Below are 23,683 nucleotides of genomic sequence, written 5' to 3'. Positions count from 1 at the left end.
ATATGTCCTACCAATTAATGGATTCTTCATACAAAAACAAGAGCATTATGTGATGCTTTCCAATAAAAATAGTTTATATTTGTTTAAAGTACATATACAGATGTATTAGTCAGTGGTGGAACCCATTCAGGTGGGTATTATGTGATAATTATTTTCCACATTATTGAGCATCTATTATGTACAAATCTCTATGGGCAGCATAAAGATGAGTAAAATGTGATCCCTGTACAAATCACGCTAGAAACAGTCACATCAATAGTAATACAGAAGAATATGGACATTACCTCAGATATTTGTTTAGTTACAACAAATGTCCCAGTTAATATGGGTTATATCTGCAACACAGACTAGATAAATAAAACAGAGTCCAAAGCCTTTATTTTTTATGGTAACATTCAGTGTTGGTAAGGATGTAGTGAGATAGAAATACCACCATGAACTATAAATACATCAGGCCAGTAAAGTAAATCAAACCTTCTGAAAAATATTTGCCATATGTAATAAAACTATTTAAAATATGCATATGTTGAATTTTGACATACTAATTAAATATCTAATAAACTATGTTAAGGAAATAATCAAAGATGCCAACAAAAGAGATTTATTTCAGATATATTTAAAACAGTAAATACTTATATACCCAAACAGTAGAACGATTAAGTGAATAATGATACAGCCATATGATGAATATTATTAAAATATTTTTCAAGAGTATTTTATAAGAGCTAGGGAGTATAATACTAAGCGAAATAAGTCGGTCAGAGAAAGACAAATATGTGATTTCATTCATATGTGGAATTTAAGAAGCAAAACAAACAAGCAAAAGAAAAGAGAGAGAGAGAGAGAGAGAGAGAGTGGGGGGAGGGGCAAAGGGAGAGGTAGAGAGAGAGAATCTCAAGCAGACTCCATGTTGAGCAGGGAGCCAGATGCGTGGCTAAATCCCACGACATATGATATCATGACCAAGCAGAAACCAAGAGTCAGACACTCAACTGACTGAGCCAAACAAACTCCCCCAAGAAACAGACTCTTAATAATAGAGAACAAACAGGTGGTTACCAGAGGGGAGGTGGATGGGGGATGGGTGAAATAGGTGAAAGATTAAGAATACACTTACGATGAGCACTGAGCAATGTACAGAAGTGTTGAATCACTACACTGTATACCTGAAACTAATATAACACTGTATGTTAACTATACTGGAATTAAAATTAAAAACTTAGTTTATTAATACATATATCAGAATCTTACTTGAACTTCTATTTACAGATTTTTAATTTTCATCTGAGAACTTCAGCCCTTGGGGTCCCTGGGTGGCACAGTCCATTAAGCTCATGATTTCAGCTCAGGTCATGATCTCACGATCTTGGGATTGAGCCCAGCATCCAGCTCCATGCTCAGCGGGGTGTCTACATGAGATTCTCTCTTCCTCTCCCTCTCCCTCTGGCCCTCTGCCCTGCTCACACTCTCTTTCTTTCTCTCTCTCAAATAAATATGTAAATCTAAAAAAAGAACTTCAGCCCTGGTCTCCTAAGCACTGACAACTTGAGTGATAAAGTATTTAAGTTTCACAAGTATTTTTGGATCAACAATTTGCATTTCCATAAACATGTGATAAAGTAGGTCAATATTTTCACAGAGGGCAGTTACAATAAAAGTGTATAAGATAGCCTAAAGAAAATTATTTTTTTAAAAGATTCATTTAGTTATTTGAGAGAAAGAGAGAGTGTGAGTGGGGGGCGGAGCAGAGGAAGATGGAGAGAATCTCCAGCATGACAAGGGGGCTGGATCCCATAACCCATGAGTTCACGACCTGAGCCAAAACCAAGACTCAGAGCCTTCACTGACGGAGCCACCCAGGGGCCCCATAAAGAAAATTATCTTTTATTTAACAATTCAACAAATATGCACCAAGCAGAGGGCATAAAAATAGATGGGATACTCTTGGGATACTGGGGATACACTTCAGTGACTTGCTTTCCTATGATGACCTTCTGGAAGACACAGGGCCCCCAGGCACAGCATTTCTCTTGTATCAGAATATACCACCTGAACACAAAAGAAGTTTCTAGTACAGTCTGAGGCAGGTGATTATGGTATCTACAACTGCTAACTGCCTCCCACCCCTGTCCCGATCATCAGTGAGACTAAAGGGTCGGGGATGCAGAGAAATAAATAAAATTAAGAGAACCCTGTCAACAGAAATTGGTATTTCTGTAAATCTTCCTATAAACTTCATATTATATATATATATACACACACATACAATATATTCTTTTTCTCAGTGACTGTGAGTGCTGCCAAAACACATTTCTCAGCCTAAGAACTGTGGGGCAGACTTTTCCATCTTTACACCAGCAGAGAATATTTAAGACCTCCAATATCAAAGAAGGAAACTGGAGTTTTAAATCGTGAAGTAACTTGACTGGGGTCACCCAGCTAATCGGCAAGAAGACAAAACTCAAGCCGAGGTCAGTTACCTCTTTAAGTCAGTGCTCCTTCCCTTACAGCACATGTGACATCTGGGTAAATGGATAGGAGAGAGGTATCCATTTCCAAGGAGCAACATGGCCAAGAAAGGGAAGCAGAAATGAACAAAATGTCCTAAGGTCCCACACTGCCCAGTGTGCTAGAACAGGGGCCGTGGGACATGCCGCTTTCTGCCACACCCATCCCATCCACTGTGCTTCCATGCAAGGACAGGGGCCCTGTTCCAGGTCAAGATTAGTCACACCCTGATGCTCCCCTTCCTGGCTCCACCCCCCCTTAATGATCTCCCCATGACCCCTGGGATCATCGAAATATTTGTAGTGACCACGGGCTTGAGTAAACCCCAGTTTTAAATTGGTCAGTGAATAAAAAAAAAAAAATTCCTCCTGTCCTGCTCCTCTCCCTTCAAGAAGTGCCTTTCAGTGACACCCTGGGTTTCCTAGCTTATAGTCTCTTCTGAACTCTGCTCTCAAGAGCGCTGCTGGCTCCCATCAACTGCCCTATTTGCTGATTCTCTTGTAACAACAAAACCCCCCTTCAATACCAGGAGGCAAAAGATACAGTTAACTGGTCATGGCTTAACCTTCTATGTACTGAAGTAAACACATACTCTCCTTCCCCCCACCCTCCATAATCAACCAGACTTTCTTTTATTCCAAAGAAGAGATGGTTGTCCTAAATGGAACACGATCTTCACAATGCCAAGTTGTGAATAACGATACTGAAAAAGTGAACGTAGGAGTCTTCAACTCCAGCCAGAGATTAGATTTCACATCCAAGGTCACTAATCAGTAGGGAGGTGATTTTTTTTTTTTAAAGATTTCTTTGGTAAAAGCATGCAAGATGATGGGCATCTAGGTGGCACAGTCACAGTTACACAGCTAACTCTTGGTTACAGCACAGGTCGTGGTCTCAGGGTCCTGGGATCGAGCCCTGCATAGGGCTCCCAGCTCAGCAGGGAGTCTGCTTGAGATTCTCTCTCCATCTGCCCCTCCCCCCCAAAATAAATAAATAAAACTTAAAAAGAAAAAACCTTTCCAAAGACAGCTACCAGGATATTTAGGTATAAAAATCACAAATAAAACCTTCTGATTACTGAGGAATGATAGTTAAAAAACACACAAAGAGGGATGGAGAAAAGTAACTTTGCACCTAAACTACCTGAACCCACAAACATACATGCAAATGTTCATGTTAATGGTATTATAAAACCATATATATGTGTCAGTGTACACACACACACACTCTATTATAAAGTCATTTTCTACTATGTAGTAAGTTAAAATTCATGGATATACGTTATTTTCTTTCTTTCTTTTTGTTTTCTTTCTTGCTTTTAGGTTTCTACCTCTCTAAAGAATGCTTCTGCTGAGCTTTCTATTTTTTATTCATTCAAATTAAAATGCAATGATTCACCAGTTATTACCACAATAGCCATAGACATGTTGAAGAGAAGCTCATGATTATAATCTGCCCAATTACTGACGGCTAGATAGCATGCCGAAACACAGTGTTTTGAAAGGCAGCTTCATTTCGGATGGAGATCAGGACAGCAATAAAACAGTTTCACAATCTCTTCACTAAATACATCTTTGTTTGCATGGTCTATGTATATTGTCATGGGGCAGGTGCAGGAAAACATAAAATATAAATATTTAAAATCCTACTGAGCTGCTGCGAAGTCAATGACAAAGAAAAATACAAACGTGAGGGCTTCATGTGTACAGCTAAATACATAAATAACTACGAAATCACACAAAAAAGGAGCACATCCATATTTCTTACTTGGTGCTTATCATAATTCAACAGCAATATATTTTTATTAATCTTGAGCCATTTGAAAAGTATGTCAAGCAACACTAACTTCACCAAGTCTTAAGCCCCAAATAAAGTTACCAGTATTGAGCAACATCATTAGATTTGCTTTGTATTTAAGAAGAAATCATTATGCAGCTGTCTTTACCCACAGAGCAACTTGAATCACCCTTAGTCTTCCTGCAGCCAGGCTGACCAGCAGCTGTACACAACAGGGGTCAGCAGAATTCAGCTGCTCCAAGAAAAGTCAAAAGACAAACTGGTTTTGTTCTGTAAAGCCAAATACCTTTTTTGTAAAAGGCCACCCAGAGGTGGAATCCTGGTTGACGTCAGTCCACTTACCTGACAAAACTTAAAATTATAACTACTTGGATGAAAGTCAATGAGCTAACCAGCTTTCTATCTTCCACTTGGAGGTACAACTCTTTGAAAAGGACAGAAAAATAGGGGCGCCTGGATGGCTCAGTCGGTTAAGCATCTGACTCTTGGTTTCAGATCGGTCATTAGCTCAGGGACATAGGATTGAGCTCCATGTTAGGCTCCCCAGTCATCGGGGAATCTGCGGGAGATTCTCTCTCTCCCTCTTCCTCTGCCCCTCCCCCCGTTCATGCTCTCTCTTTCTCTCAAATAAATAAAATCTTTAAAAAAATAAATAAAAAGGACATAAAAATAGTTTTCCAACTAAATTATAGTCCTTTAAATGCATACTCAAATACTCAGCAACTCACAGGGAAAGTGAAAAGAAAGCAAAAAGATGGAGTAACTCTGGCTACTAGAAAAAACAAAGAGGAGACTTCAGAAAGGTCAAACAATAAAGCATATTTCCATATCTGAAGAGTATGTATACTGAACCAAATAACCCAAAGAGCCCTGCTGAAAAATACATTTTGAAATGTATCACTACATTATTTGTATTCTTATTTTGGAGTAAAAACATAAAAGACATTTAGGGACAACTGGGGAATTAAATACAGATTAGGTATTAGGTAAATATCAGAGAACTGGTATTCACCTTCTAAGGTGTGACAGGACAGTGATTCTAAAGCAGAATGTCCTTATTTTTAGAAGATGCACAGCAAAACATCCAGGGTCAAGCTTCATGATACCTGCAACTGACTTCTAAATGGTTCAACACACACACACACACACACACACACACACACACACACACAGAGCAAATATGCAAATATGACAAAATATTAACAACAACTCTAGGTGATATCCTTCCTATCTTATCCTTTTATCTCTTCTTCATGATTGAAAGTTTTTATAATAAAAGATGAAGAAAAATTAAAGCATATAAGAAACTCCATTAAAAAAGAGAAAATTGAAAAATAAAATAAAATTGATTAGTGCGATCCTAATACAGAAAAGTTACATTAAAACAAAAGCAGCAAACCTGAGAGGTTAAGTAACCTCTCCAGGTAGCTTTCTCCCTGGAGATGTCTGGCTAAGCCAGGGACCCTGAACTTCCCCCTGACAGATGCCTGGGCCACACCCAGAGTGGGAATCAAAAACCACACTCTGGAACAGACCTGGGCTCCAGAGCATGACACCCTTAGAATGAATTACAATAAACTCATTCCACATGAGGGGCAGCAGGGAAATTGCCCATCTAGACCTGAGCAATGGATACACTGGGACACTTTTTTCTAGAGAACTTAAAACCATAATTTGACAATTGGCCAAGCCTGCAGCCTAAATTAACATCTTTCCTGTCCAAGAAGCCTCAAGCACAGAGATTAACCTTCAATGGAACCATGGCTGTTAAAGCCCTAGGTAGCCACCAGAACAAGAGCAAGTTCACTCTGGATGAGCACACCTTTAATACAGACTTCTAAGAATTTCAAAAGAGCTTGACTTATGGTTTAAACACACACACACATAAAATAAGGAAACAAAGACTAATGAGAAAGGCTCAATAAAAATATATCTGAATTAAACTCACAAAGGTCTCATAATTTGGACTGTCAGAATTTAAAGTAAGTGTTTAATATGTTTAAAGAACTAAGAAATTGAAAACATGAGAAAGGATAAAAAAATGCTATCATGTCTAAGCCAAAAAACTTCTAGAATTAAAAAATACAATTATAATTAAAATGCTAATTTAAAAGTTGGCAACAATCCTTAAATCCTACAGCATCAAATGTCGGCAAAGATTTGAAATAATGTGAACTCTGATACACAGATGGTTCGGTATAAATGTATACAGTCCCTTGGGAAAACGATGTGATGTTATCCTGTGAAGCTGAGATAAGCATACTCATGGCCCAACAATTCCATCACAAATTTTATATCCTACAAAAACCCCTGTACACATTCAAGAGGAGATAAGTTCATGAATGTTATGGCACTAAAGTGTGTAATAGTTAAAAGGAAAGCAAATAAACTAGGATGTATCCACACAGTAGAAAACTATACAGCAATGAAACTGAAGGAGATATAGCTATATTCATCATGGATAAATTTCAAATTACTGAACCAAAAAAGGAAGTAGAAAAAGAGTAAGTATAACCTGACACCCTTTAAAGGAAGTTAAAAACATATAAAGCTAAACCAAATAGTGATTGTAATACACATGTGAAAAACCATGAAGAAAAGCCAATGAATGATAACACACAATTCAAGATGGTGGTTACATCATGATAGAGAGAGAGATGACAAACGAGGAGTAGATGCAACTTCACAGGTACTGGTAACATTCTATTTGTTAGGCTGGGTGATTGCTTTACAAGTTTTTGTTTACTGTTATTTGTGTCTTATAAACATTTTTTCTATATATTCAATGGTACAAATTACTTAATGAAACAAAAAAGGAATAGAATACATGGGTATCCTAACCAAAAGCATAAAATTATACCTTATAGCAAAAAACATGCCTTAGAAAAAAGGAAACTAGTTAACATTCAGGACAATCACAGCAAAATATCCATGTGCATCAATGTATAGGATACTGTGTTAAGTAGAAGACCAATTTTCTCAAGGAGACATCCATTCTATGTAAATGCCTGGGAGTCAAGCCTATCTGCAATACAAGCTGGCTTACACTAAATAATCAGTGATTTTTCTTCTCCCATTATTTCTGTTCATTCAATTCCAACTCTAATGATCTCTTATAAGTACAATTTTTGGCATCTGTTACATTCTTTTAAACCCAGCCTTAACTTTATTTGAAAATCTTAAATTTTCCCAGAATGATACTACCTCTTTCCACATAAATTGACTGGGCTATGACTTATATTCTGTGTTGTTCTGTGTTGTTCATCATAATTCATGCCAGAGCTAAATCTGCTATTTTGACAGTGATGTTCTGGCTAGAAGCTGAACAGATGGATATTTTTCTCTGTTATGAATATTTGCCAACAATTGGAAGGGTGTAAAACTTATTCTCAAGAAACCCAAACATAACCACAAGGAGTCTAACAAATAATTAAAACATCCACTGTTGCAGATACAAGTTTCCACAGAAACACAATGTGTATTCAGAAATTTTGATATAAAATGAGAGTTAATTAAAAGAATACTTTGGTAATGTCGTTAAGTTAATGCTACTAATAATCATACTAGAACTTGGAATTTATATAGGTATTGTGTTCACACTCACCTGATTCTTATGGTTCTATGAACTAGATATTGAGGTATTATTACCCTGACTTTATATAGACAAGGAATAAAGCATGGGGAGGAGGACATGTTATCCTAGAAAAGGACTGATCTCAGAAATCAGACCTGGGGTCTGAGCTCGTCTGTGCCTCATTAGCTGTGTAACTCTGAGCAAGCAACTTAATTTCCCAGAGCCTCCATCTCCTCATTTGTAAACAGGCAGAGTAACACTTAGTACACAAGGCTCCTGTGAGAATTACATGAGATTTATAAAAGTTCCTAACAAGAGCACCTGCCATAGAGTAGGTTCTTAAAAAATAAATCCTTCCTTAAATAATACTTCAGTAATGAAGTCCCAGTTGACAAGAAAAATTCAGAATTTTCATCTTTACTCCCTTCCAAAGGAGTCAGGGGTGACTGAGATTTAGGGCAAGAGAAAAGTATATACCTAAAACATCAATATAAACTGGGGGTTTTAAGGAGCTCTAAACACTGGACAGTCACACTCCAGTGGCTTCTCACAAACCTCATGAAGGAATGGACAGAGTCTAACAAGCGGGTCACTAAGTAGTTTAGAAGAGACTGAACTGCCCTATCAGTAACACTCATGACTCATTTGATATTAAACCACATAAACTGTAATGTTGTTATCTGACATTGAATACATGCATTCCTTTTCTACACAGTTAAATAGTAACTCCAAATGTCACATACAAATAGCCCTCGACATTCATTCACAGATTCCCTGTTTCTGTTATCGATGACTTATAATTTATAGACTCCTCCCTGGCGCTTCAAGCAGACACCCTTCAGCCCAACTCCTATGGCTCATGGTGGGGGAGGGCAGCTGCAGTCTCACCAGGAAAGGTGACTGTAGGCAGGGATGAGGGCAGAGCTGAGCACAGGGAAACCAAGGGGCTGTGAATGCATATCCACCCACAATGGTCTCAGAGAAAAGAGACGCAAGTGTCACAAGAGAGTGGAAGTAGTGACGTTCTCAGATCCTTCCAACCTTCACGATTTTAGTTTCTTGCCCCTGTATTTCCTGCTTGTGAGTGACACACAGTACTTCAGAGTATTTATTTGCTTATTCCAACATTTTGAAGAAATACTGAAAAATGGAGTCATAGTCACAAGAGAGGAGGTCCACTACCCCCTTGCTTCTCTTATGAACGAACACAGTGATGTAGTGATTGAAGACACGCACAGATCTGCCCTGACCTTGATGTCACCTTAGCAGGTCTGCCCCTTCTTGGTTCCCCATCTCCAACACATAGCATGTAGTTCATCTTGCCTGACAAGCACAGTGGATTGGAACTGTGCATTTTGAATGGTCCTTTAGGATATGAAAAACTTCAGTAATTATTCAGTAAATGTGCTAGAATGGCTAAAATCTATAATTTCATTAGGTAACCTTAATCACATCATAACATGCAGTTTGACTTATTTCCAAAACCGGTTTTCATTATAATCTGAAAAGAACTGAAAAATTCTTTTAGTTGTAAAGACCTCTCTTTCACTTGTAAGAAGACTTTAATACATTTCTTGGAGAGCATAATTCAAGCATCATTCATTTAGCTCACGGGTTAGGGGTTTTTTGCACATTGCTAATATAATGAATAAGACTGGCTAGGACTCTATCCTCATGCAGCAGAAAAGCAATAAACAAATGAACAACCGCATTTTAGACAGTGCTAATGCTCAGAGAACGTAACATAGATTTAATGGGGGAGCCCCTCTAGATTGAGGGGTCAAGAGAGCTCTTTGTATACTGTGGGGATGACATGTATACTGAGGGGGTGACATGTATACTGAGACCTGTACACCTAAGACCATTCCAATCAGAGGAACTAGCAATTGCATGGACCGTGTGTCGGAAACAGCCTTGGTATATTAGAGGGACAGAAAGATGTCTAGGGTGCAGTAATTTGGTGGAGGTAAGCTGGGAATAGATATGTTAGTACTGAAATAACATTAGAAATTCAAACTGAATTCCTTTTTAAGTTTTTTTAAAATTATTTATTTAAGTAATTTCAATACCCAATATGGGGCTTGAACTCAGGACTCCAAGATCAAAAGTCGTAAGTTTTTTTGACCAAGCCAATAAGGTGCCCCAAGAAATTCACATTGTATTCTAAGTGTGATGATAGTTAATGAAAGGTTTGGGGAGAAGGGGGAAGTAAGGCCTAATTTACATTTTAAAAGATCACTCTGGGAGCCCCTGGGTGGCTCCTTCAGTTAACCATCTGCCTTCAGCTCAGTTCATGATACCAGGATCCTGGAATAGAGCCCCAAGTCCAGCTCCCCGCTCACTGCTTCTCCCTCTAACAATCCCTCTGCTCATGCTCTCTCTCTTTCTCTGCCTGAAATAAATAAATAAAATCTTAAAAAAAAAAAAAGATCACTCTGGTTGCTAGGTGGAAAGATTATAGAGGAACAGGAAAGGAAGAAGGAAGACCAGCGAGGAGACTACCATAATTGTTCAGACAAGATATGATGTTACTTTGGACTACAGTGATGACAAAAAAAAAAAAAACGGGGGGAGGGGGAGAGAAAAAGATTATTGATATATTTGGAGGAACTGCTAACAGGAATTACTGAAGGATTAGAATGGGAGTGGGGGTGGTGGTGACAGAAAGAATCAAAAGTGATGAGGAGCAACTGGGTGGCTCAGTTGGTTAAGTGGCTGATCAGGTCATGATCTCAGGGTCCTGAGACTGAGTCTCCCATCAGGCTCCACACTCAGCAGGGAGTCTGCATAAGGATTCTCTCTCTTCCTCTCCCTCTGCCCCTCCCTTCCCCCCACCATGTTCTCCCTCCATCTCCCTCTCTCTCTCTCAAATAAATAAATAAATCTTTAAAAAGAAATCCTATATTCAATTCAAATAACCTTACTTCATGGGAAATATTAACCAAGTCCTATTTCCCATATATCCCATGGCAAAATGGTAGACCCAGGGAGAACTGAGGTAATATTTTCATTGGAGTATATCACAATACATGATTAGATGTACTTTTCCCTTTTTCTACTATTAGTGGACAAAGTTTCTATTTTAGGTTAATGCTGATTACATATTCTACCCTTCTCCACTTCCTCTCCAGCTCATGTACTTAAGAGCCTTCCAAAGGACTAAATAACACAATTTGGTGGTGGTAGAAACTCCATCCTAAGATGCCAGGCTGGAGAACTGAGTCCGTTTGCAAGTTACTAACAGTTTGAACTTGAGAAGATAACTTCTCCAGCCCCTTTACTTTTATGAATGAGATAAAAATAATACGAGTTTACACATAATCATTCACACAATTTTCTAAGGTCCCATCTGCCTCTAAAAAATCTATGATAAGTATATTTACAAACTAGATTTGGCATCACATATTATTATTTATGCTTACATAATATATTTCCTTATTTCAAAGTTTACTTCAGAAGACCCTAAAACAGGGCAATTCAATTGGCTTCCATGTTTAATTACCACAAAATAGTTTATCTTGGAGGACTCCTGGGTTAGTATCATTTTTTAAGGGAAGGCAACATTGATAGAATACTGGACTGTGTGGTACTTCTTCTACACTAATCTCCAACGTTTTGAGGCATATGAAAATCAAGTATGACAAGAAAAAGAATTAAATAGAATCCAAGTAGGTAAAGAAAAAGTAAAACTTTCACTATTTGCAGATGATGTAATACTATATATAGAAAACCCTAAAGACTCCCCAAAAAGTTATTAGAACTGATAAATGAATTTGGTAAAGTTGCAGGAAATAAAATCAATGTACAGAAATCTGCTGCATTTCTATACACTAATAATGAAGCAGCAGAAAGAGAAAGTAAGAAAACAGTCCCATTTACAATTGCACTAAAAATAATAAAATAGCTAGGAATAAACCTAACCAAAGAGGTGAAAGACCTGTAGTCTAAAAACTAAAAAACACTGATTAAAGAATTTGGAGAGGACACAAAGAAATGGAAAGAAATTCCATGCTCATGGATTGGATGAATTGTTAAAATGTCTGTATTACCCAAAGCAACCTATATGTTTAATCCAATCCGTACCAAAGAACCAACAGCATTCTTTACAGAACTAGAAAAAACAATCCTGTGATTTGGAACCACAAGTGACACCGAATAGCCAAAACAATCCTGAAAAAGAAAAACAAAAAGAGGCATCACAATTCCAGACTCCAAGATATATTACAAAGCTGCAGTAATCAAAACAGGATGGTACTGGCACAAAAATAGATAACAGAGATCAACAGAACAGAACACAGAGTTCAGAAATAAACCCACACTTAGAAGCTTAACTCTAGACTTAATTTCCTCCCAACCTTTGACAAAGGAGGAAAGAATATCCAATAGAAAAAAGACAGTCTTTTCAACAATGGTGTTGGGGAACCTACACAGATACATGCAAAAGAATGGAACTGGACCACTTTCCTACACCATACACAAAATAAACTAAATATGGAGTAAAGACATAAATGTAAAAGCTGAAACCATAAAAATCCTAGAAGAGAACACATGCAGTAATGTCTCTAACATCGGCCATAGCAACATTGTTCCAGTAATGTCTCCTGAAGCAAGAGAAATAAAAGCAAAAAGAAACTGCTGGGACTATATCAAAATTAAAAGCTTCTGCACAGCTAAGGAAACAGTCAACAAAACCAAAAGGTAACCTACAGAAAGGGAGAAGATATTTGCAAATGACATATCCAATAAAGGGTTAGTGTCCAAAACATATAAAGAACTGTACAACTCAACACCCAAAAAAATAAATAATCCAACTAAAAATGGGAAGAAGACATGAACAGACATTTCTCCAAAGATATCCAGATGGCCAACAGACACATAAAAAGATGCTCAACATCACTCATCATCAGGGAAATGCAAGTCAAAACTATAATGAGACATCACCTCACACCTGTCAGAATGGCTAAAATCAACAACACAAGAAACAACAGGTATTGGCAAGGATGTGGAGAAAAAGGAACATCTGTGCACTGTTGGTGGGAATGTAAACTGGTATAGCCACTGTGGAAAACAATATGGAGATTCCTCAAAAAGTTAAAATAGAACTGCCCTACGATCCAATAATCACACTATTGGGTATTTGCTAAAAAAAATACACAAACACTAATTCAAAGAGATACACCTCTATGTTTATTGCAACGTTATTTGCAATAGCAAAATTATGGAAGTGTCCATTGATAGATGAATGGATAAAGATGTGAGTTTTATATATATGAGTATTATGCAGCCATAAAAAAGAATCAAATCTTGCCATTTGCAACAAAATGGATAGAGGTAGAGAGTATAATGCTAAGTGAAATAAGCCAGTCAGAGAGAAACAAATACCCAAATACCGTATGATTTCACTCGTAAGTACATTTTAAGAAACAAAACAAACAAACAAAGGAAAATAAGAGACAAATGAAGAAACAGACTCTCACCTATAGAAAACACACTGCTAGTTACCAGAGGGGAGGTTGGTGGGGGGATGGGGGAAACAGGTGATGGGGATTAAGGAGTGCACCTGTCGTGATGAACACTGGGTGATGTCTGGAAGCGCTGAATCACTATATTATACACCTGAAACTAATAGAACATTGTATGTTAACTATACTGGGATTTACATTTAAAAATTAAGTTAAAAAAATCAAGGGGCACCTGGGTGGCTCAGTTGGCTAAGCATCTGCCTTTGGCTCAGGTCATGATCCCGGGGTCCTGGGATGGAGCCCCCTTTCAGGCTCCCTGCTCAACGGGGAGTCTATCTCTCCCTCTCCCCCTCCCCCCAACCCATGCTTGCGCACGCATGCGTGCTCTCTTTCTCTCAATAAAATCTTTTAAAAAATAAAAAAATAATTTAAAAAATCAAGTATCTGATTCTGATAACCACACGTCCTTTTGTGCATGTCTAGTACTCACTGGTGATATCTTCCGTATCTCAGGGCCTGCCTGCAGTTCCAGCTGAATGGCAGCATAAAAATCCCAAGTAGCCATAAATCTTAGTATCTAGATCACATTTTTTATATTACCTGAAGGGCAATTTAGGTTCCAATGGTTAAAAAGTTCAAAGACCTCTATTCTACTGACTTACCTTTACATATGAGCTTCATAGAGAGAGAAAAACAAGATGTGTGTTTTCTAGCAACACTTATCTGATTTCATGAAAATAATTAAAAGTATCATCTGGACTCAAGGTTTCTTCTAAAAGAAGTAATGCCTCTTTTAGGGCGCCTGGGTGGCTCAGTTGGTTAAGCGACTGCCTTCTGCTCAGGTCATGATCCTGGAGTCCCTGGATCGAGTCCCGCATCGGGCTCCCTGCTTGGCAGGGAGTCTGCTTCTCCCTCTTACCCTAACCCCTCTCATGTGCTCTCTGTCATATAAATAAATAAAATCTTTTTTAAAAATTAAAAAAAAAAAAGACATAAGGCCTCTTTTAATTGTATTTTTTTTGGATACGTTTTAGAAGTTTTTAGAAATTACCATTATCCCAGGAAATATCCATTAAAAAATGAATGAATTAATGAAGTGGGATTTTGGGGTCATAAAATCTTTTCAGATAAATTTAGAAACTACATTAACATCCTTTAAACTAAGAACAGCAATTTAGTGGGCTGAAACAATCTCACAAATAAAGCTCCAATATTCTTTTTACATTCATTAATGATAACTATTATCCTAAATCTTCAATTAGTGGTTCATTAATTTAAAACTTAAATTCATTATAGAAGTAAATGATGTCAGAACATCTCCTAATATATTATCTTGCTTATATACAAAAATTCTATACCATTATTCTCCTGAGAAACTCTACATTTGGTTTTTGTTCTTCATCTTATCATCCCTGCTAAAATTCTTTGAAATCAATTTGTCTTACTAATTAAAAATAAAAAGGATTAGTGTCAATTTAAATGAAATAATTAGCAATAACCTGTTTAATAATGAGTTTACTGTTAATAATACGTATTACATTGTTTCAGTCTGCCTGCCAGAGAACAGAGTAACACCAATAATTTATTGAATCCTAAGAAAATTTTTAAAAATTTAACTCTTATTATAGAATAATTATTATAACTGCCCCTTATACATCTCATAGAGATGTTGTAAAGTTAAATAACACACTGTTTAAGTATTTTGAGCTTTTCAGAAAATGACATGATTAGAACTATTTCAATATCTATGAACACCTACAACAAACTTATATGGATCTTCAGTCCTAAAAATCTGGGCCTTACATTTTCCAGATGAACCCCGAAAATGAGGCATTGTCCAGAAACATAAAAAATTTCGATATCATGGTATCTAAACACTAATTTGAGGAATGCTTTAGGATTTTTTAATTTGATAATTCACTAAGACTTTAAGAGCCACTGCTTTTCCTATATTATCTTGTCCAGATATCTCTGCTTAAGATTTTTCCAATTGTTTCCTATGATCATATGATCAATTCATTAATTTTCACACTGCTATGATCTTTGGATTAGTAATATCAATCTTTTTTTTTTTTAACAAGTAGGGAAACCAAGGTTAAAAGAGAAAAACTGGATTTCTCTCTATAATCCATACCCACCCCCAGAAAGATGCAGCTTGCATGGGCACATTCAGTACAAAAAAACTAACACAGGTTTTTTTTTTAAGTTTCATAAAGAAATCCTAACTTAAGAAAAAATGAAAGGAAACAGGGAACCAGGAGTCAGGCTGGTATATGAAACACATGCAAGGCAGGTCACCAGTTTGGAGAGATCCAGTAATAGGTCCAAATACTACAGAGAAGTTTAAAGCAAAGCTGGAGACAGGTTCAGCGTTTGTAAGTCTCAGGTTACCATTATGTCCTCAGGCAAAGTTAGCTGCAAAATATATTGTCATTATTATATTGTTCGGCTTATTTTTATAATTAAAGAATACTATCATGATCCTTGTGTCTCTCCTGATTAAGAAATTCTTCCGTACCAGCACTACTATATGATTTTCTGCAATGATAGAGATGTTCCATATCTGCACCATTAAATATGGTAGTCACTAGTCACATGTGGCTATTAATATGATTAGTGCAACCAAATAAACTGATTATTAATTTGATTTTTTTTTTAAGTAGCCAAATATGGCTAGCGACTACCATATTTGACAGTGAAGTTTTTTTTTTTTAAGATTTATTTATTTATGTATGAGAGAGAGAGAGTGAGAGAGAGAGAGAGAAAATGAACACAAGCAGGGAGGAGGGGCAGAGGGAGAGGAAGAAGCAGACTCCCCACGGAGCAGGGAGCCAGACGCAGGGTTCCATCCCAGGACCCCAGGATCATGACCTGAGCCAAAGGCAGACACTTAACCAACTGAGCCACCCAGGTGCCCTGAGAGTGAAGTTCTAATGTGTATGTGTGTGTATAAATTTCTCTCTTATGGTGGTACCTTTCTCAGTTACTCAGCTTCCTAATTCAGAGAGAAATATTTTTCAGTTGTGGCATATTTTCATCTAAATATTTTAGTTAAGTTTCTAATTAATGCATTTTATTCCAAAGAATTTTTCAAATTATAGACTCCATATTCTCAGTGAGAATACTGGGTTGTTGACAAGCATATCTGATACACTCAGATTCTGGTCTTCACTCATCCCTGCAATCTTTCTACCTCAAACTATGAATCATTTTTACCTCCTTCTCACTCCAGCTGACATTCCACTTTCAAAGAGGTATGTTTTCTCTCCTGTTTCTTGCATTTTTGATACAGCTTGTGGACATGTGGAGAGTATAATAAAGATGCTGTCCAGAAAGCAGCTTCTGTAGTCCGCGGGCAGATAACATCAGCATCAGCAATACATGTATTTAATAAAGTAATAAATAGATATTCCTATTACAGGGAACACCATAAACAAAATGCAGGTGTGAATTTTTTTTAAGATTTTTATTTATTTATTTGACAGAGAGAGAGAGAGAGAGACAGTGAGAGAGGGAACACAAGCAGGGGGAGTGGGAGAGGGAGAAGTAGGCTTCCCGCGGAGCAGGGAGCCCAATGCAGGGCTCGATCCCAGGACCACCCAGGCGCCCCCGCAGCTGTAATATTTTTAAAGACTCAAACAAGCATCGACATAATAATTCCAAACTCCACATTAATAACTGGCTTTGTGTAGTTAACAAAACGCATGCATACCCACACTCACGTTTATATACACAAAAAAGAAAGCACTGCTTTAAATTGCAAGGGAAAATATCAAAATGAGATCATAACACATTTCATAATATCCTAGAGATAATATCCCTTACATTTCAAAATGGCCTTAGTCATCTGGGGCGCGTGTTGTTCATCAGATATGGCACGTGACACACAAAGGCATGGCATGAATGACAATTACTATTTTGGGTACAAATCGGTACAGATCACACACAGGATCTAATACCAGTCAACTTCCCACAGCAAATCAATTTTTCAAAATGAAGGGTCCACTCAGTGTTAATGTTGTGTTAAGGATGGGAAATCAAATGAAACGGGACAGAGTGACATTAAAACATTTTGTGGGGAGCCATGAGCAGATTTTATGAAATTTCACCTAATTCTGCTATGGCAACAGTTGTATTACATGCGAGCACACTATAGGAAAAATACAGTATTTGCTCTCACACTCTAATGCTTTGATTGTCTCATAGTTTGACTTAAAAGCCAGTTTTTCATTCCAATGAGAATATGTATTTGAGATTTAGAAAAGATTAGGACATTTACATTTATAATAAATCCGATGCAGGCCTCTTCCTCCAGAAGGTCTTTTGTGACGTGACGCTTACCCAGTGGTTAGGGGGTTAATGAACAAAATGGATCACTGGACTGAAAATAAAAATCACTATTAAAAAAAAAAACGCAACACCAGGAGAATTAGGCACTACATAATACTGTAACCACTGAGAATTCTCAACAGTCAAATAAAGCCTTGTAGTGCCAGCATTTTCATTAGTTCTCCAGTAGCGCAGGATGCAGCATGAATTACAACGAGGGCTGAGAATGCCAAGTCGGCTACCCTAAAAGAACACACACTATACAGAGAAAGCACTCTTTCAAGTCACACTGGGACACTTACTGGCCTCGCAGACCACTCTGTGCTTTAAATTTTAGTACCTTAAAATATCTCACAGAACAGAATATTGCATTTAACCGCCAAGACAATAAATGCTAAATCGCTGACTTAGTGAACTATGCTTCGTTGTACATGTTAATGTAAAAATATGGAATTCTACAAATCAGTTAAAACCTGGTCACGAAACCTCTGTAACAACACAATTTGGACTTTGAATTATGTTTACATTGTGTGTCTATTTAAGCAGATGCAAAGTAAAGAAAGAGACGAAAACCCATACGAACGGAGGAAATCAGGATATTAGCTATGGCGGACATACAGAGATGCAAGAGTACTTCAAAGTAAAACATGACATTAAATCTGATTTTGTGGGCACCTGGGTGGCTCAGTCGGTTAAGCAACTGCCTTTGGTTCAGGTCATGATCCCCGGGTCCTGGGGTCGAGCCCTGCGTTGGGCTCCTTGCTCAGTGGCTAGTCTTCCTCTCCCTATGTGATCTCTCTGCTCTCTCTCAAATAAATAATATCTTAAAAAAATAATCCTTATAAATCTGATCTTGCAACAGAGGTTTATATTTTTCTTTGCATTAGGTTCCTACTCTCCCAGTTCTCAAAATAGGTCTTGTGAACTACCAACTTCAGGGGGAAGAAAAAACAAAACTCCTACATCTCATTAACAGACCTGCTCTTAAGTGCAAGGCTGAGGTAGAAAGTGTACAACCACAGAAAACAAGACCTAACACTGTTTTATCTAGTATAATTGGAAATATCATAGCGCTACCACTAGTTTCTGTTCTTATCATCCTATGTGTAATCCCTTCCAGTTCACTGAAAGTGAAGAATTGTTCTCAATTTCTGCTGGAATAGGAATAACACTTTTTCTTCCAGCCAGATAATGATGCCCTTCCTTTATATGTTACTGAAGTGTTATTCACAGAGGAAGATGCAGAATTATAAAATACAATCCCTGCTCTCAAGTTATTTATCATCTGGTTAGGGATACATAACCATACATAACTGTATAGGTTAATTAAGTGCAGCTGTGGTCCTCAGCTGGGCAACAGTAAGGCTCTGGGGGAAATATATATTCACAGACAGCCCACTCCACTCATCAGGCTCAAGGCAGAGTCTCTCTCCAAGGTTCCAAATTCCTGACACTGTCCTAGAACCTCTGCGTGAATTTCTCCTCTGGAGCAAATGCCTAACCTCTCAACAGAGAATGCTGAGAAAAGACTGCTTGGTCATTATAGGAGGTACACAAATCCAACCCCTCTCTAGGTGCGCTGCCCAGCCCAGGAGCCCTGAGGCACCAGCTCAGCTCACATTTTTTCCCAAAGGTACTTTTATGCACACTTTTCACCCACTGAGTACTTGAAAGTGTGGCCTGTGCAAGTGAGGAACTGAATTTGGTATTTAATTTAGTGAACTTAAAATTAAACAGCCACAGTGGCTAGTGGCCACAATATTAGAAGCAAGACGTAAAGCATTTCCATCACAGAAAGTTCTATTGGATAGCCCTGCTCTATAAGCTAAACTAGAGGTGTATGATACTTGGGTATATACATTCCTGAAATATCTCATGGTCTGTAAAATCTTACACTATGAGGGATTATAAGGCAGAACACTCAAAAACCGTGCAATATTGTAACCAGAGCCCTAAAGAAATCCTAATTAAAAAAAAAAAAAAAACCTAGAACCATTTAAAAAAGACACTTTAAATTCTTAATAAAGAAATAAAACAGTAAATACATAACCAAACTTTTAAAGTAAAGGGGAAGGTAGCTTGAAAGAAGGCTGTAAGAAAGGTGTCTATGTTATAGAAATGCAGAAAGACTACATGGAACTGTGGCCAAATCAAACGAAGGAGAAGAGAAGGTGAAGGGGCCCGAGGTTCACGACTGAGTTGTGATTGTAGGTTACTATTGATGGTTACTGTGCTTTGAGATCAGCTGCTACACTTGGTGACAAGAACGATTAACATGCCAAGAAAAATCACCTGTAAACCAGAGAGACGGGTACATTCAGTATCATTCCCCTATGCATGAATTAATTCTGTGATAGAAACATGAATAGTGATAGAAAAGGCTGCATTGGTCACCCGGGTTCTTTTGGGTGCCCTTGAGCTACCTAGATGACTCTGGCCACAGCTCCGCCCCCATCTTGGTCTGTCAAAAACTATGCCCCATTGTTCAAGGCTTTTCTCAATTGCACCCTCCTTTACTGAGGCTTTCTTGATCATCCCAACCTCCCATCAAAATGTCAGGAATATACATTTTTTCCCGAAGATACTTTTATGCATACTTTACATAAACTTTAATACAGATACCAGTCACTATCCTTGCTGTAGGTATGATGATTACTAGGGATGGCTTCAGAGAGCTGGTAGAAATGAGGAGAGGAGGCTACTTTCCCAGAACCTGGCAACACTACTACTAAGAGGATTATAGTTCCAATTCTGCTACTTGCTTCCGGGCTGATCTTGGACACATCATTCCCTTCCTGGGGCTTCAAACAATCTCGTTTTTCAAAATATCTTTACTGAGTGTTATAGCTGCAAAAGTGATAGAAAGCCCCTGTAAACCTTTATATATACAGAACTGGAAAAAGAAGTGAGAGTAGCTACGTAGCCTTCTAGACTTTTTCTCACATGAATTTTTATAAACATAAACGTGTTTTGTTTTTTTTTAAAGATTTTATTTATTTATTTGAGAGAGAGAGACAGCGAGAGAGGGAACACAAGCAGGCAGAGTGGGAGAGGGAGAAGCAGTCTTCCCATGGAGCAGGGAGCCCAATGCGGGGCTCGATCCCAGGACCCTGGGACCATGACCCGAGCCGAAGGCAGACGCTTAACGACTGAGCCACCCAGGCGCCTCAACATAAACGTGTTTTAACTTAAATTACATCATGCCATCCATTTCATACTGCAAGTTAGTTTATTTTATTCACTTAAAATCTTGATTTCAGTACATATATAAAATCTCTACCACTCGTTTAATATGTTGCATTACAAGGAAGAACTATAATTGAACAATCCCTATTGATGAAAGTGTCCTTTAAATTTTTTAAGCTAGGAAAGTAATATGAAACTAGGCAAGTAATATATGCATATTGGGGTTTTTTTTAAGTATAAAATGAAAATTTTCCTTTCTCCAAAACCACTCTCTCTGAGGGAAAAAAAAAACTTCTAAAATGTAAATTTTTCCGTTCTTCTTATGGTTACTATTATACTTTTAAAGAAAAGAGAGAGGCAAACCAAGAAACAGATTCTGAATTCTAGAGAACACACTGCTGGTCCCCAGAGGGGAGGTGGGGGGGGGGGGAATGGGGGAAACAGGTGATGGGCATTAAGGAATGCACTTGTCATGATGAGCAGCAGGTGATGTAGAGAAGTGTGGAATCACTGGGGCGCCCAGGTGGCTCAGTCGTTAAGCGTCTGCCTTCAGCTCAGGTCATGATCCCAGAGTGCTGGGATCGAGCCCCGCATCGGGCTCCCTACTCAGCCGGAAGCCTGCTTCTCCCTCTCCCACTCCCCCTGCTTATGTTCCCTCTCTCGCTGTGTCTCTCTCTGTCACATAAATAAATAAAATCTTTAAAAAAAAATAAAAGAAGTGTGGAATCACTATATTGTACACCTGAAATTAATACAACCCTATATGTTCACTAACTGGAATTAATATAGTAAAAATAAAATACAATATTTAAGCAACAGCAAAAATTTTTTAAATTTTTTAAAAAATAAAAGATAATACGGTTATCCTGTATTTTTGGATTTTTGTTATAGTATTATTTTAAATTGTCAGGGTTTATTTATAAACCATTAAACTCTTGGGGCGCCTGGGTGGCTTACTCAGTTAAATATCCAACTCTTGATTTCAGCTCAGGTCATGATCTCAGGGCCGACAGATGGAACCCTGGGTCCCACTCTGTGCAGGGCATGGAGCCTGCTTAAGATTCTCTCTCTCTCTCTGCCCCTCCCACCCGCTCCTGTGTACTCTCTCTCTCAAAAAAAATTTTTTTTTAACTTAAGCTCTTTTCTGTAACTAGAACTCAATCCTCTGTACTTTCTCAGCAGTTGATTTTAGGAGACCAAAAACCAATAGATAGCGCTTATAAATATTATTAATCATGAACCCAAGTATTGTGGATAGACCCACAGGGGAAGAAATGTAACCCTATGCCACTGAGTCTTTCCTGTTTAAAGGAAAATGTCCCAAGAATCAGGGTCACATGAATTCCATTTTTTGTTGTTGTTCCTTTGCTTCACTTCACCTATAAATCCTTTTTTTTTTTTTTTTTTTTAAGATTTTATTTAGGGACGCCTGGCTGGCTCAGTCAGTTAAGCATCTGCCTTCAGCCCAGGTCATGATCCCCTGGAATAGAGCCTGCTTCTCCCTCTCTTCCCTGTTTGTTCTATCTCTGTGGCTATCTCTGTCTCTCTCTCTCTCTCTCAAATAAATAAACAAAATCTTTTTAAAAAAAAGCAAACAAAAATTATTTATTTATTTATTTGGGAGAGAGCAAGCAAGAGAGCAGGGGGAGGGGCAGAGGGAGAAGGACAAGCAGACTCCCCACTGAACAGGGAGCCAGATGCGGGGCTCGATCCCAGGACTCCGAGATCATGCCCTGAGCTGAAGGCAAATGCTTCACTGACTGAGCCCCCTAGGCCCCCCTAAATACATCTCCTTCTTACATCTAAAGTAATATGCTTTCTTGGATTCCTTTATCATGTCATTGAAGTAACTCCCCAGATGTATTTCTTCATATAGAAGTTTGGATAATACATAGCTTATATCTCTGCATATCTGAATATACATATGTTTTAAAGATTTTATTTGAATTTGTTTGAGGGTGGGAAGGAGCAGATGGAGAGGGACAAGCAGACACCCTGCTGAGCACAGAGCCTGACACGGCACTCGATCTCAGGACCCTGAGATCATGACCTGAATGGAAACCAAGAGTCAAATGCTTAACAGACTGAGCCACCCAGGCGCCCCTTGAATATATTTTTATTGTTAACCTTCTTTTTTTTTTAAAGATTTTATTTATTCATTTGAGAGAGAGACAGAGACAGAGAGCACAAGCAAGGGGAGGGGCAGAGGGAGAAGCAGGCTCCCTGCTAAGCAGGGAGCCTGACCCCAGGACCCTGGGATCCTGACCTGAGCCAAAGGCAGATGCTTAACCATCTGGGCCACCCAGGTACCCCCTTTATTGTTACCTTCTTAACTAACAAATAGCTTGGCTACATAGAATTTTGGCTCAAATTATTATTTTCCCTGAGAACTCTGCAAGTATCACTTCATTATCTTCTAGAATCCAACAAGACTTATGGGAAATGTGATTTTAGTTTAGTTCTTGTACTTTTTTTTAACTTATAGTTTTTTTCTCTGTAGAAGTATGTAGGTATACACACTTTTTACTCCATGAAGCTCTCAGGGTAGTAATAACTGAGTATTAGATTTTTTCATCTGACTCAAAACATGGTGAATCCTTTCAATCTGAAGACTGGTGTGCTTTTTCAGCTCTGTGAAGAATTCTTCAATGATATGTCATTGATTATCTCCTCCCCTCTGTTTTGACTATTATCTGCTTCTGGAAATCCTAAGAGAGGGGTGTTGATCTTCCAAGATGTTAACCTCTACATCTTTTAGTCTGTTCATTCCTCCCTATCCTGGGAGATTTTCTGATCTGTCCTTTCAAAATCAGTCTTTGGCTCTATT

General features: G+C 38.1%; 1 protein-coding gene across 4 annotated transcripts in view; it reads right to left on the bottom strand.

Annotated features, from left to right (window-relative positions):
• SMYD3 (SET and MYND domain containing 3) overlaps positions 1 to 23,683 on the bottom strand; it is a 680,781-nt gene that overhangs the window by 413,391 nt on the left and 243,707 nt on the right. The window lies entirely within an intron of this gene.

The sequence above is a fragment of the Halichoerus grypus genome, chromosome 7 (genome assembly GCF_964656455.1).
Source record: "Halichoerus grypus chromosome 7, mHalGry1.hap1.1, whole genome shotgun sequence".
Taxonomy (NCBI): Eukaryota; Metazoa; Chordata; class Mammalia; order Carnivora; family Phocidae; genus Halichoerus; species Halichoerus grypus.
The sequence above is the reverse complement of the archived record's forward strand: the minus strand, read 5'-3'. Positions and strand labels throughout refer to the sequence as shown.